This window comes from Eleutherodactylus coqui, chromosome 7, assembly GCF_035609145.1.
Source record: "Eleutherodactylus coqui strain aEleCoq1 chromosome 7, aEleCoq1.hap1, whole genome shotgun sequence".
Taxonomy (NCBI): Eukaryota; Metazoa; Chordata; class Amphibia; order Anura; family Eleutherodactylidae; genus Eleutherodactylus; species Eleutherodactylus coqui.
This window is the reverse complement of record NC_089843.1, coordinates 91,532,412-91,544,472: the sequence shown is the minus strand read 5'-3', so window position 1 is coordinate 91,544,472 and position 12,061 is coordinate 91,532,412.

Genomic DNA, 12,061 nt, shown 5'->3' with positions numbered 1-12,061 from the left:
AAATAGAATAATACTAAGATTGACAACCTTGCTTGGATCGTCAATCTACCCATTCCCTTAACTTCCTTGGTCACCCTTTTATATGGGGCTCTTCTAGGTGTAAACTTCAGCTCACCAAGCTACAGTACAAAGCCCTAAAGTCTTAGCTGATATGACACTATCTACAGTATACTTATATTACGGTATTTACCTGATGAGCTCAAGTACTTGTTCTCCCCATTATGGCTAAATACTCCATTAAAACCTGAGGTATACTTCACAACCTATTTATCCTTTTACATAGGAAACCCATGCTAGACTTTTTCCGATACACAAAGTAGACAAAAAACGTTTTGGAGCCAGTTTAAAGTAAAGAAAAGAAAATAGTTTCACTGCCCTCCAAGATTCCAAAGATTGTAATAGACCCGATGGTCTGTAAGTTGTATAGACCAATTTTTAATGCAACTCGTTCACATGCCTTCCTCAAGCATAAATTTCAATCCCAACATTAGCCGGCCGCTCACCATCAGAGCCGCAGGCACCACTTCTCTCTCTCTGTCTCTGCTGCATACCCCGGTCTAATCCAACTTTTGACAGACACCAAAGGGGCTCTGTCTTTCTCTGCTTTCAGGCATCTACCAAAAATGGGATCTTATCCCTGGGCCTAACCCAGACAGTTTCTCTCCTGTCTGAGACAGCCGCTGCTTGACTGGGGCACTTACGGCTTATGACCCCAGCCACCTACTCTATGGGGTATTATCCCCTGTTATACACAGACTGATACTATACCAATCTGTGTGCCAGCAGACTCCTTAGGATTGCAGGGTACTATCTGACACAGCAGCCACTGGGGTGCCGCACTAGACAGACTAACCTTTTGCATGCCTTAGAAACCTTTTTATACCTTGGGGAATATTATATTATAGCAGTGAGACCTCGGGGGGTCACCACATAGCATCAACTCTTTACATCAATGATGCATTAAGTGACCAGCCTAGACCTGGGGGTGCTAGGCTCCTTCCATCCCACATCTGGGGTGTAACTTGATATACCCACAGAAGTGCTGGAGCTTACCAAGTTATATTTCAGCATCAACGAAATATTCCCCAAGAGTGCACATACTTGGAAAATCCGACAGTGGTGAGAATGCAGACACCGCGTCGGAAATTGAAATAAGGAAGTGGTAACCGTGATTCACGGAAAAATTTTTTAGCAGGTGGTACCACCCAAAACTGGGTCCCACCATCTAAACTAAGGAACTAACTTACCGAACCCTGGTGACTATCGATCTACCTGACAAGTACTTTATATCAACTTATGGTGACAATCATCTTTGCTCCTGAGGAACTGTTCTGTATCAGGACAGGGAAATGTGTCGAGCCTTCTGAGCTTTCTTGTTCAGCGCTATTGATGTGCAATGAGCCCTCTTGTCTAACACTTTTGATGTGCAATATAACATTGTGTTACAACTGGGTACTCACACAAAGTTCTCCTGTTTAGCATCATCGATATGCAAAACAATATCGTGGTACAACTGGGTACTTACTTATCACTCACGCACCGCATAATTACCTAAATGATCAAAGACCCACCACTTGGACGTGGGTATACTCTTTGTGAAGTGTGGGACCCAACTTTGGGCCCAACCATTACACAAAAACGTTCCATCATCTATCTTTATTAAAGGTATCTTAAAGACTCGTATATATCTATCTACGACGTCTTAAGTTTACTCGTGAGTGAATAAATAAAAGTATAGGAATCTCCCTGAATTATCCAGGAGACGTGCTACCCTACACGACCACCAACCAGGTTCGATCCTCCACAATTTTTGTTATCTTTTTGTATTGTCTGAACATTTGTGAGTGTTATATGTGAGCCCACGTTTTTAGAATCATTTAATAAAAGTTATTAAGTTTTAATATCTATATCTGTGAAGGGACAATCCCAACATTAAAAATGCACCTATATATGTATAAACCACATGGAATGTACTCACCAACGTGGTGCTGGTAGCAGACGCCGGCCCGACGTCAACGGCAGCAGCGTCATATGGTGGGAGGAGTTTCTCTGTTCATGTGACCAGAGATTTCCCTATGTGAAACGCAACGTGCGTTCCACCTTCCTTTTATTCATAAGTTAGTGAGCAACATGCGCTCTATTGGAAGAATGTGATGATGTAATTCCGTCCACCGCACCGGGTCCGTGCGGCTCCACACTTTAAATAAAAAAGTCACTACATATATTATCATTCATATGAAAAACGTAAAGAATCTGATAGATATCTGTATCGATAAAAACAATTAGAAACCCTCCTTTTAAAAAAAACAAAGGAAAATAAATACTTGCATATATACTTCATATGTACATCTGGATATATGTGAATATAATAAACATAATAAAGATGATAAATTAAGTCTAATCAATCTTCTTACATATTAAATAAATGTATTACATAATAAATAAATTAATTACTGTATATACTCGAGTATAAGCCTAGTTTTTCACCACATTTTTTTGTGCTTAAAAAGCCCACCTCAGCTTTTGCTCGAGTAAGGGAAAGGTTAAAAAAACCCTCCATACTCACCTCCCAGCTGGCATCTGTGTGGTGCGGCAGGCTGCTTGAATTCTCTCTGCTGTCTTCCCCTGCCGTCCTCTCTGCTTGGCTTTGTCATTCCCCGCCATCAGCGCTGTGTAAGTAAGAGCTGTGATTGGATCGAGCACCAGCCAATCACAGCCAGCACTCGATCATTCACAGCCAATCAAGCTGCTTTAAAATTCTCCCCACTGTCCTCTCCCTGCTCAGCTTTCAAATCCCCTGCCATCAGTGCTGTGATTGGATTGAGCGCTGGCTGTGATTGGCTGGCGCTCAATCCAGTCACAGCACTTACTTACACAGCGCTGATAGAGCCGAGTAGAGAGGACGGCAGGGGATGACAGCAGGGAGAATTTAAGCAGCTTGTTGCACAGACTGGGAGGTGAGTATGGAGGGTTTTTTTTAACCCAGTATATACTCGAGTATAGCTAGGTTTATACTCGAGTCAATACGTTTTCCCAGTTTTTTTTGGTAAAACTTATTGTCTCGGCTTATATTCGGGTCGGCTAATACTCGAGTATATACGGTAATAATGCAATCATATTCTATATATCTTTAAAAAAATGATAATGCCCAGTATAAAGACCTTTAAAATGATTCAAATAAACCTTATTAATATATCTAGTCTTCTTATATATAATTATCGCTATATTTTTTCTAAAACCTCGTTCATATCCTGCAGTACTAGAGTTTTGAGCCGATATATTCAAAGTATCTTCTTTCTACGTAACTAACAGATGGATCTAGATGGAAGATGTTCTAATGGTGTTACTATGAGATGTATTGTTTGACATTCATGGAATTTGGAAAAATGTCAGGATACACTGTTTGTTAGTTCTACCTACATATTTTAAGCCGCAGGGGCATTCTAGCAAATATCTGAAAAAAATAGTTTTACAGCTTATTTTGTGTTTCAGCTTGATTTCTATGGGCTTCTCTTTTTCTCCCATCTCAATTTCTTTCCTATCATGTATAATATGCGGGCAGCATTTGCAATTCTTTTTATTACATTTATATACTCCAGATTTTTGAGTAATGGGGAGATTCATTCTATTGGAAGTCTTTTTGTTTTCCGGTTGTGACGGGGCTAGAATATGTTGTATGGTCCTAGCCCCGTCATGACTGTAGGAAAGAAATTGAGATGGGAGAAAAAAGGAAACCCATAGAAATCAAGCCGAAACAAAAATTAAGCTGCAAAACTAATCTTATCAATGGAAACAAAAATTCATGTCGTTATAAACGAGACCTCACAGCTCATTTGGCAAAAAAAAATTGTGTTTTGGTCTTGGGTTATTGAATGCAATGAAGTGAATGCAATTTTTTTTTTCAAATAAAAGAAAAAAGGTTTTTGTAATGCAAAAGTAGTAAAAATAAAATTATATAAATTGGGTATCACTGTAGCCACATAAACCCAAAGAATAGAGTTAACAGATATACTGCATAGTGAGCACTATAAAAAAGTACCAGAATTGTTCTTTGTTCACCTGAATGCCCCAAAAAAAACAATATAAAGTGATCAAAAAACTGCATGTAACTCAAAGTAGTACCAATAGAAACCACAACTTGTCTCATAAAAACATGATCTAACAGCTCTGGTGGCAAAAAAAAGATAAATGTTTTAGATCCCGGCATGTGGCAATGCAAATACAATTATTTCTTTTATTGACCTATAGAATAACACAAAACATAAAAAGATAACACATCATTTATACCATACCGTGAACTCCATGAGAAAAGAAAAAGGTATGTGACGATGAAAAAAAAAATTGCCTGATCAATAAAGCGCAAAATAGACTGTTCAATAATGGTTATAGGTGTTATTCAGCCTTTAAAAATTGAGTGCTCACTCTCAGGATAGGTCATCGGTATCTGATTTGTGGGGCTCTGTCGCTTGGGATCCCTGCCGATCAGCTGATTGAGATGTCTACGGAGTTCTTGCAAACGCCACAGGCTATTCAACATGTGAGCACAATTGTGCTTGTATTGTAGAACAACATATTACATATAGCAGCTGTTCTGAGTACTAAAGGCTTGACCAATTAAAGTGAATCGTACAAGTTTGCGGTAATCAAACAGTCAATATAAATAATATGTCAGTCTGCAGCATCATTTATTCATAAAAAACCACAGGAACCTGATGGAATGGAAGCAAATGGAAGCCTTTCCGTTTGCGTTCTTATTTTTGAAACCCCACTGAAATCAATGGAGAAAAAATGAATCTGTGTATTTCCGTTTATTGCAGTTTATTCCAGTTTCTCTCCTCCAAAAATGGAGCAGAGTGATGGAATCCTTGAAGTGAGCCCTAACAAAGGTATGAAAGCAGCCTAAACTTTTTAAAAGGGTATTCCCATCTCGGCTCTTCATAGCCGAGATGGGAAACTGCTGCCATGGCTACTGACCACCCAGCTGGAGCATATAGAGCATATGGAGCAAAGAGTTAGCCCTTAGTGCAGAACTGTATCCGCAATTCTCATTGTAGTGAATGGGAGCTATGGAAACAGCTATGACTCAGTGCAACAAATTAATGATGGGGTACAGTATGGCTCAATAGGTGGAAAAGTCCTCCTGGAGGAAAGCTGCAGCCTGGAAGTGGGGCTAGAGCATATAGAGTCTAGCATTGTGGAGTTTCCCTAAAGAGTGCTGGCTTTTACCTAAGTGTCACTTGTGTCCACCAGAAGTGCTGTGTGCTCAGGGAAAAGAGGCTACTAAGTATGCGAGTGCAGTTGACCTGATTGGAGCAGGAAATGAATAAACTCCAAATCCAGTAAGCCCAGTCCATTTTTCCACCAAACAAGCAATTCTGGTGTACAGCTGTTCAAGGTATCTTCAGTAAAAAAATATACCAAATGGCAGTATATACTTAGCACTGCACCACCCCCACTGACTCCTCGAGACACCAACCGATATGAGTTTTTGAAAGTTGCACTGTGCCCAGAGTATGTTGAACCACCATGTTAGAGCAGTTAGATTGTGGAACTCTCTGCCTGAGGACGTAGTGTTGGCAAAATCCTTAGAGGAGTTTAAAAGGGGAGTTGATGTCTTTCTGGAGAGGAAGTATATTATAGGCTATAAATCTAAGATTATTTGTTAATCCGGGTATACAGGCAGGTAGGAACTATTAGGGGTTGATCCAGGGAACAGTCTGATTGCCATTAGGGAGTCGGGAGGGAATTTTTTCCCCAAAAGGGCTAATTGGCTTCTGCTCTTGGGGTTTTTTGCCTTCCTCTGGATCAACAAAACAGGAGGCTAGACAGGTTGGACTAGATGGACATTGTCTTCATTCAGCCTTACGAACTATGTTACTATGTTACCATGATATCACAGCGAGAGCTGAAGATGAGTTACCTGGCATGGGCTGAGAGTTGAATACCTTCAGCATCTTCTGGGAGTTGCAGTTTTTCCCACTGATTGCATTCCATAGGAACCTTAAGGGTGAAGTCTAGAGATGAGCGAGCACCAAAATGCTCGGGTGCTCGTTACTCGGGACAAAATTTTCGCGATGCTCGAGGATTCGTTTCGAGTAACGAACCCCATTGAAGTCAATGGGCGACTCGGGCATTTTTGTATATCGCCGATGCTCGCTAAGGTTTTCATCTGTGAAAATCTGGGAAATTCTAGAAAGTGATGGGAATGAGACAGAAACGAAGAGAAATCTGGGGAAATCCAGGCTTTGTTCATCTTGATGAGTGTTAGCCTGTCGGCACTGTCGGTTGACAGGCGGGTACGCTTATCCGTGATGATTCCCCCAGCCGCACTAAACACCCTCTCTGACAAGACGTTAGCCACAGGGCAAGCAAGCACCTCCAGGGCATACAGCGCGAGTTCAAGCCACGTGTCCAGCTTCGACACCCAGTAGTTGTAGGGAGCAGAGGCTTCACGGAGGATGGTCGTGCGATCAGCTACGTACTCCCTCACCATCCTTTTACAGTGCTCCCGCCGACTCAGCCTTGACTGGGGAGCGGTGACACAGTTTTGCTGGGGAGCCATAAAGCTGGCAAAGGCCTTGGAGAGTGTTCTCCTGCCTGCGCTGTACATGCTGCCTGATCTCCGCGCCTCCCCTGCTACCTGGCCCTCGGAACTGCGCCTTCGGCCACTAGCGCTGTCGGATCGGAATTTTACCATCAGTTTGTCCGCCAGGGTCCTGTGGTATAGCATCACTCTCGAACCCCTTTCCTTTTCGGGTATGAGAGTGGAAAGCTTCTCCTTATACCGTGGGTCGAGCAGTGTGTACACCCAGTAATCCGTAGTGGCCAGAATGCGTCTAACGCGAGGGTCACGAGAAAGGCATCCTAACATGAAGTCCGCCATGTGTGCCAGGGTACCTGTACGCAACCCATGGCTGTCCTCACTAGGAAGATCACTTTCAGGATCCTCCTCCTCCTCCTCCTCCTTAGGCCATACACACTGAAAGGATAACAGGCAAGCAGCATGGGTACCCTCAGCAGTGAGCCAAGCTGTCTCTTCTCCCTCCTCCTCATACTCCTCCCCCTCTTCCTCCTCCTCCAAAATGCTCTGAGATATAGACAGGAGGGTGCTCTGACTATCCAGCGACATACTGTCTTCCCCCGCCTCAGTTTCCGAGCACAAAGCTTCTGCCTTTATGCTTTGCAGGGAACTTCTCAAGAGGCATAGCAGAGGAATGGTGACGCTAATGATTGCAGCATCGCCGCTCACCATCTGGGTAGACTTCTCAAAGTTTCCAAGGACCTGGCAGATGTCTGCCAACCAGGCCCACTCTTCTGTAAAGAATTGAGGCGGCTGACTCCCACTACGCCGCCCATGGTCGAGTTGGTATTCCACTATAGCTCTACGCTGCTCATAGAGCCTGGCCAACATGTGAAGCGTAGAGTTCCACCGTGTGGGCACGTCGCACAGCAGTCGGTGCACTGGCAGATTAAACCGATGTTGCATGGTCCGCAGGGTGGCAGCATCCGTGCTGGATTTGCGGAAATGTGCGCTGAGCCGACGCACCTTTCCGAGCAGCTCTGACAAGCGTAGGTAGCTTTTCAGAAACCGCTGAACCACCAAATTAAAGACGTGGGCCAGGCATGGCACGTGCGTGAGGCTGCCGAGCTGCAGAGCCGCCACCAGGTTACGACCGTTGTCAGACATGACCATGCCCGGTTGGAGGCTCAGCGGCGAAAACCAGCGGTTGGTCTGCTCTGTCAGACCCTGCAGCAGTTCGTGGGCCGTGTGCCTCCTCTCTCCTAAGCTGAGTAGTTTCAGCACGGCCTGCTGACGCTTGCCCACCACTGTGCTGCCACGCCGCGCGACACCGACTGCTGGCGACGTGCTGCTGCTGACACATCTTGATTGCGAGACGGAGGTTGCGTAGGAGGAGGAGGAGGGTGGTTTAGTGGAGGAAGCATACACCGCCGCAGATACCAGCACCGATCTGGGGCCTGCAATTCTGGGGGTGGGTAGGACGTGAGCGGTCCCAGGCTTTGACTGGGTCCCAGCCTCCACTAAATTCACCCAATGCGCCGTCAGGGAGATATAGTGGCCCTGTCCGCCTGTGCTTGTCCACGTGTCCGTTGTTAAGTGGACCTTGGCAGTAACCGCGTTGGTGAGGGCGCGTACAATGTTGCGGGAGATGTGGTCGGGCAGGGCTGGGACGGCACATCGGGAAAAGTAGTGGCGACTGGGAACCGAGTAGCGCGGGGCCGCCGCCGCCATCATGTTTTTGAAAGCCTCTCTTTCCACAAGCCTATATGGCAGCATCTCCAGGCTGATCAATTTGGCTATGTGCACGTTTAACGCTTGAGCGTGTGGGTGCGTGGCAGCGTACTTGCGCTTGCGCTCAAACAGTTGCGCTAGCGACGGCTGGATGCTGCGCTGAGAGACATTGCTGGATGGGGCCGAGGACAGCGGAGGTGAGCCTGTGGGTGCAGGCTGGCAGACGGTCGTGCCTGTGTCCTGAGAGGGGGGTTGGATCTCAGTGGCAGGTTGGGGCACAGGGGGAGAGGCAGTGATGCAAACCGGAGGCGGTGAACGGCCTTCGTCCCACCTTGTGGGGTGCTTGGCCATCATATGCCTGCGCATGCTGGTGGTGGTGAGGCTGGTGGTGGTGGCTCCCCGGCTGATCTTGGCGCGACACACCTTGCACACCACAGTTCGTCGGTCGTCTGCACTCTCAGTGAAAAACTGCCACACCTTTGAGCACCTCGGCCTCTGCAGGGTGGCATGGCGGGAGGGGGCGCTTTGGGAAACAGTTGGTGGATTATTTGGTCTGGCCCTGCCTCTACCCCTGGCCACCGCACTGCCTCTTCCAACCTGCCCTGCTGCTGCACTTGCCTCCCCCTCTGAAGACCTGTTCTCAGTAGGCTTAGAAAGCAGGTGGGGTCAGTCACCTCATCGTCCAGCTGCTCTTCCTCCGAATCCTCTGTGCGCTCCTCCCTCGGACTTACTGCCCTTACTACTACCTCACTGATAGACAACTGTGTCTCATCGTCATCGTCCTCCTCACCCACTGAAAGCTCTTGAGACAGTTGCCGGAAGTCTCCAGCCTCATCCCCCAGAACTTTCCAAAGGTTGGGCATCGGTCACGACAAACTCCTCCGGTGGGAGAGGAACCATCGCTGTCGAATCTGGGCAGGGGCCTGAGAACAGTTCCTGGGAGTCTGCCTGCTCCTCAGAATGTCTCATTTTCATGGAGTGAGGAGGCTGGGAGGAAGGAGGAGCAGCAGCCAGAGGATTCAGAGTTGCAGCAGTGGTCGGCGCAGAACTCTGGGTGGTCGATAGATTGCTGGATGCACTTTCTGCCATCCACGACAGGACCTGCTCACACTGCTCAGTTTCTAATAAAGGTCTACCGCGTGGACCCATTAATTGCGAGATGAATCTGGGGACCCCAGAAACTTGCCTCTCTCCTAATCCCGCAGCAGTCGGCTGCGATACACCTGGACCAGGAGCTCGGCCTGTGCCCACACCCTGACTTGGGCCTCCGCGTCCTCGCCCGCGTCTATGTCCTCTAGGCCTACCCCTACCCCTCAGCATGGTGTTTTACGAGTAGAGCAGAAATAGAACGCTGTAATTAAATGTGCCGCTTATTGGCCTGTGGTTGGAGGCTGACTTCGCTTACGAAACGCACAGCAGAGTCAGGAAACAATTATGCGCAAGGCTGGGTATTAATCACCGACTACTACCCCCAGCACACATGCCGTAAACTGAAGACGGTCACTGCCAGGCCAAAAATAGTATTTTTTTCCACTTTTTGGGAAAAAGCCCACTGCCTCTGATATACCCTGTATTCGGATTTCCCTGTTGGAGGATGACTGTGGTTACTGAAAGCCCAGTGCAGCCAGGAAACAATTATGCGCAAGGCTGGGTATTAGTCACCGACTACTACCCACAGCACACATGCCGTAAACTGAAGACGGTCACTGCCAGGCCAAAAATAGTATTTTTTCCACTTTTTGGGAAAAAGCCCACTGCCTCTGATATACCCTGTATTTGGATTTCCCTGTTGGAGGATGACTGTGGTTACTGAAAGCCCAGTGCAGCCAGGAAACAATTATGCACAAGGCTGGGTATTAATCAGCGACTACTACCCCCAGCAGACATGCAGTAAACTGAAGACAGTCACAGGCCGGCCAAAAATAGTATTTTTTTCCACTTTTTGGGAAAAAGCCCACTGCCTATATAGCCAGTATGCCTCTTTCCCTGTACCACTGTCCCTGCCTCACCAGTACTGCCCCTATACTCAGTAAAATGACTGCAGACTGAGGACGCTATGGTCTGCACGCCCGATATACAAAAAAAAAAAAAAAGTGCAACATTGCTAAAAGCAGCCTCAACAGTACTGCACACGGTCAGATGTGGCCCTAAGAAGGACCGTTGGGGTTCTTGAAGACTAAAATAACACCTAACACTCTCCCTATAGCAGCTACAGCAAGACAGCACTTTCCCTGATCTCTCTCATCCTGCATCTGTGGCGAGCCGCGGGCGGGGCAGATTTAAATACTCGGGTGTCATCTGATCTCCCCAGCCACTCACTGCAGGGGGGTGGGATAGGGCTGGAATGTCACAGGAGGAAGTTGTAATGCCTTCCCTGTGTTTCTATTGGCCAGAAAAGCGCACAAATTTCTCAGGGAAGGAAATGTAATGGAGTCGAGCACCGCGTGGTGCTCGTCTCGAGTAACGAGCATCTCGAACACCCTAATACTCGAACGAGCATCAAGCTCGGACGAGTACGCTCGCTCATCTCTAGTTATTATACATGCTACCTTGCAAGGTAAGAAACTGCAAAACCTGCTCACATGTACTGATCATGGACAGAATACGGATCCCCAACACACTGCAAGACTATAAGATCCCTAGGACATTCACATGTTCCACGTCCAATGTTGTGTACGTGATTCTGGGCAGTAAATGTACTGTTGGGGGCCTTTATGTTGGGGAAACAGAACAAAAACTGAAAGCCAGGATGAGATCACATCGCCACACGATTAAAGAGAGAAAGACAAATTACTTGTGGCAAGCACTTTTCTAGTCATGGACACAACATACAACATATGAGAGTTATACTTAAAGGGGTTGGCCCACGCCGAAACGTTTTTGTTTTTTTTTCAATAGCCCCCCCGTTCGGCGCGAGACAAACCCGATGCAGGGGTTAAAAAAAAAACCGGATAGTGCTTACCTGAATCCCCGCGCTCCGGTGACTTCTTACTTACCTTGTGAAGATGGCCGCCGGGATCTTCACCCTCGGTGGACCGCAGGTCTTCTGTGCGGTCCATTGCCGATTCCAGCCTCCTGATTGGCTGGAATCGGCACGTGACGGGGCGGAGCTACAAGGAGCCGCTCTCCGGCACGAGCGGCCCCATTCAGAAAAGAAGACCGGACTGCGCAAGCGCGTCTAATCGGGCGATTAGACGCTGAAAATTAGACGGCACCATGGAGACGAGGACGCTAGCAACGGTACAGGTAAGTGAATAACTTCTGTTTGGCTCATATTTAATGCACAATGTACATTACAAAGTGCATTAATATGGCCATACAGAAGTGTATAACCCCACTTGCTTTCGCGGGACAACCCCTTTAAAGGCAATTTTAAGTACCAACATCACAGAAGAAGTTGGGAATATAAGTCTACAATCATCTTTAATACTATCAGAAATGGTATAAATCTTGAAGGGGATTTTCTACATCAATGGAGATTATGAGATATGAGAAACCCAGAGAGGAAGTCAGATGCTGGCCTGGTGGTGACCCCCTAACATCAATTTAGATACTATAAACTTTCACATTCCTTCTCACTGGACCAATTATTTACTATTATGTTCATCCCTCTCTGGTATTTATCTAAGTGCTATTAATCACAGCATGTATGTGGCCTCTTATCTTGCCTCTGGTATTTATCTAATGCAAATTAAGCACACCATGTTCGTACCCTCCCATGTGATCATGTGTATACTGTATATTAAATATGTCTTTAGATTTGTTCCATTAAGCCTGAGGAAGGACCCTGAGAGGTGTACCTTACTGTAC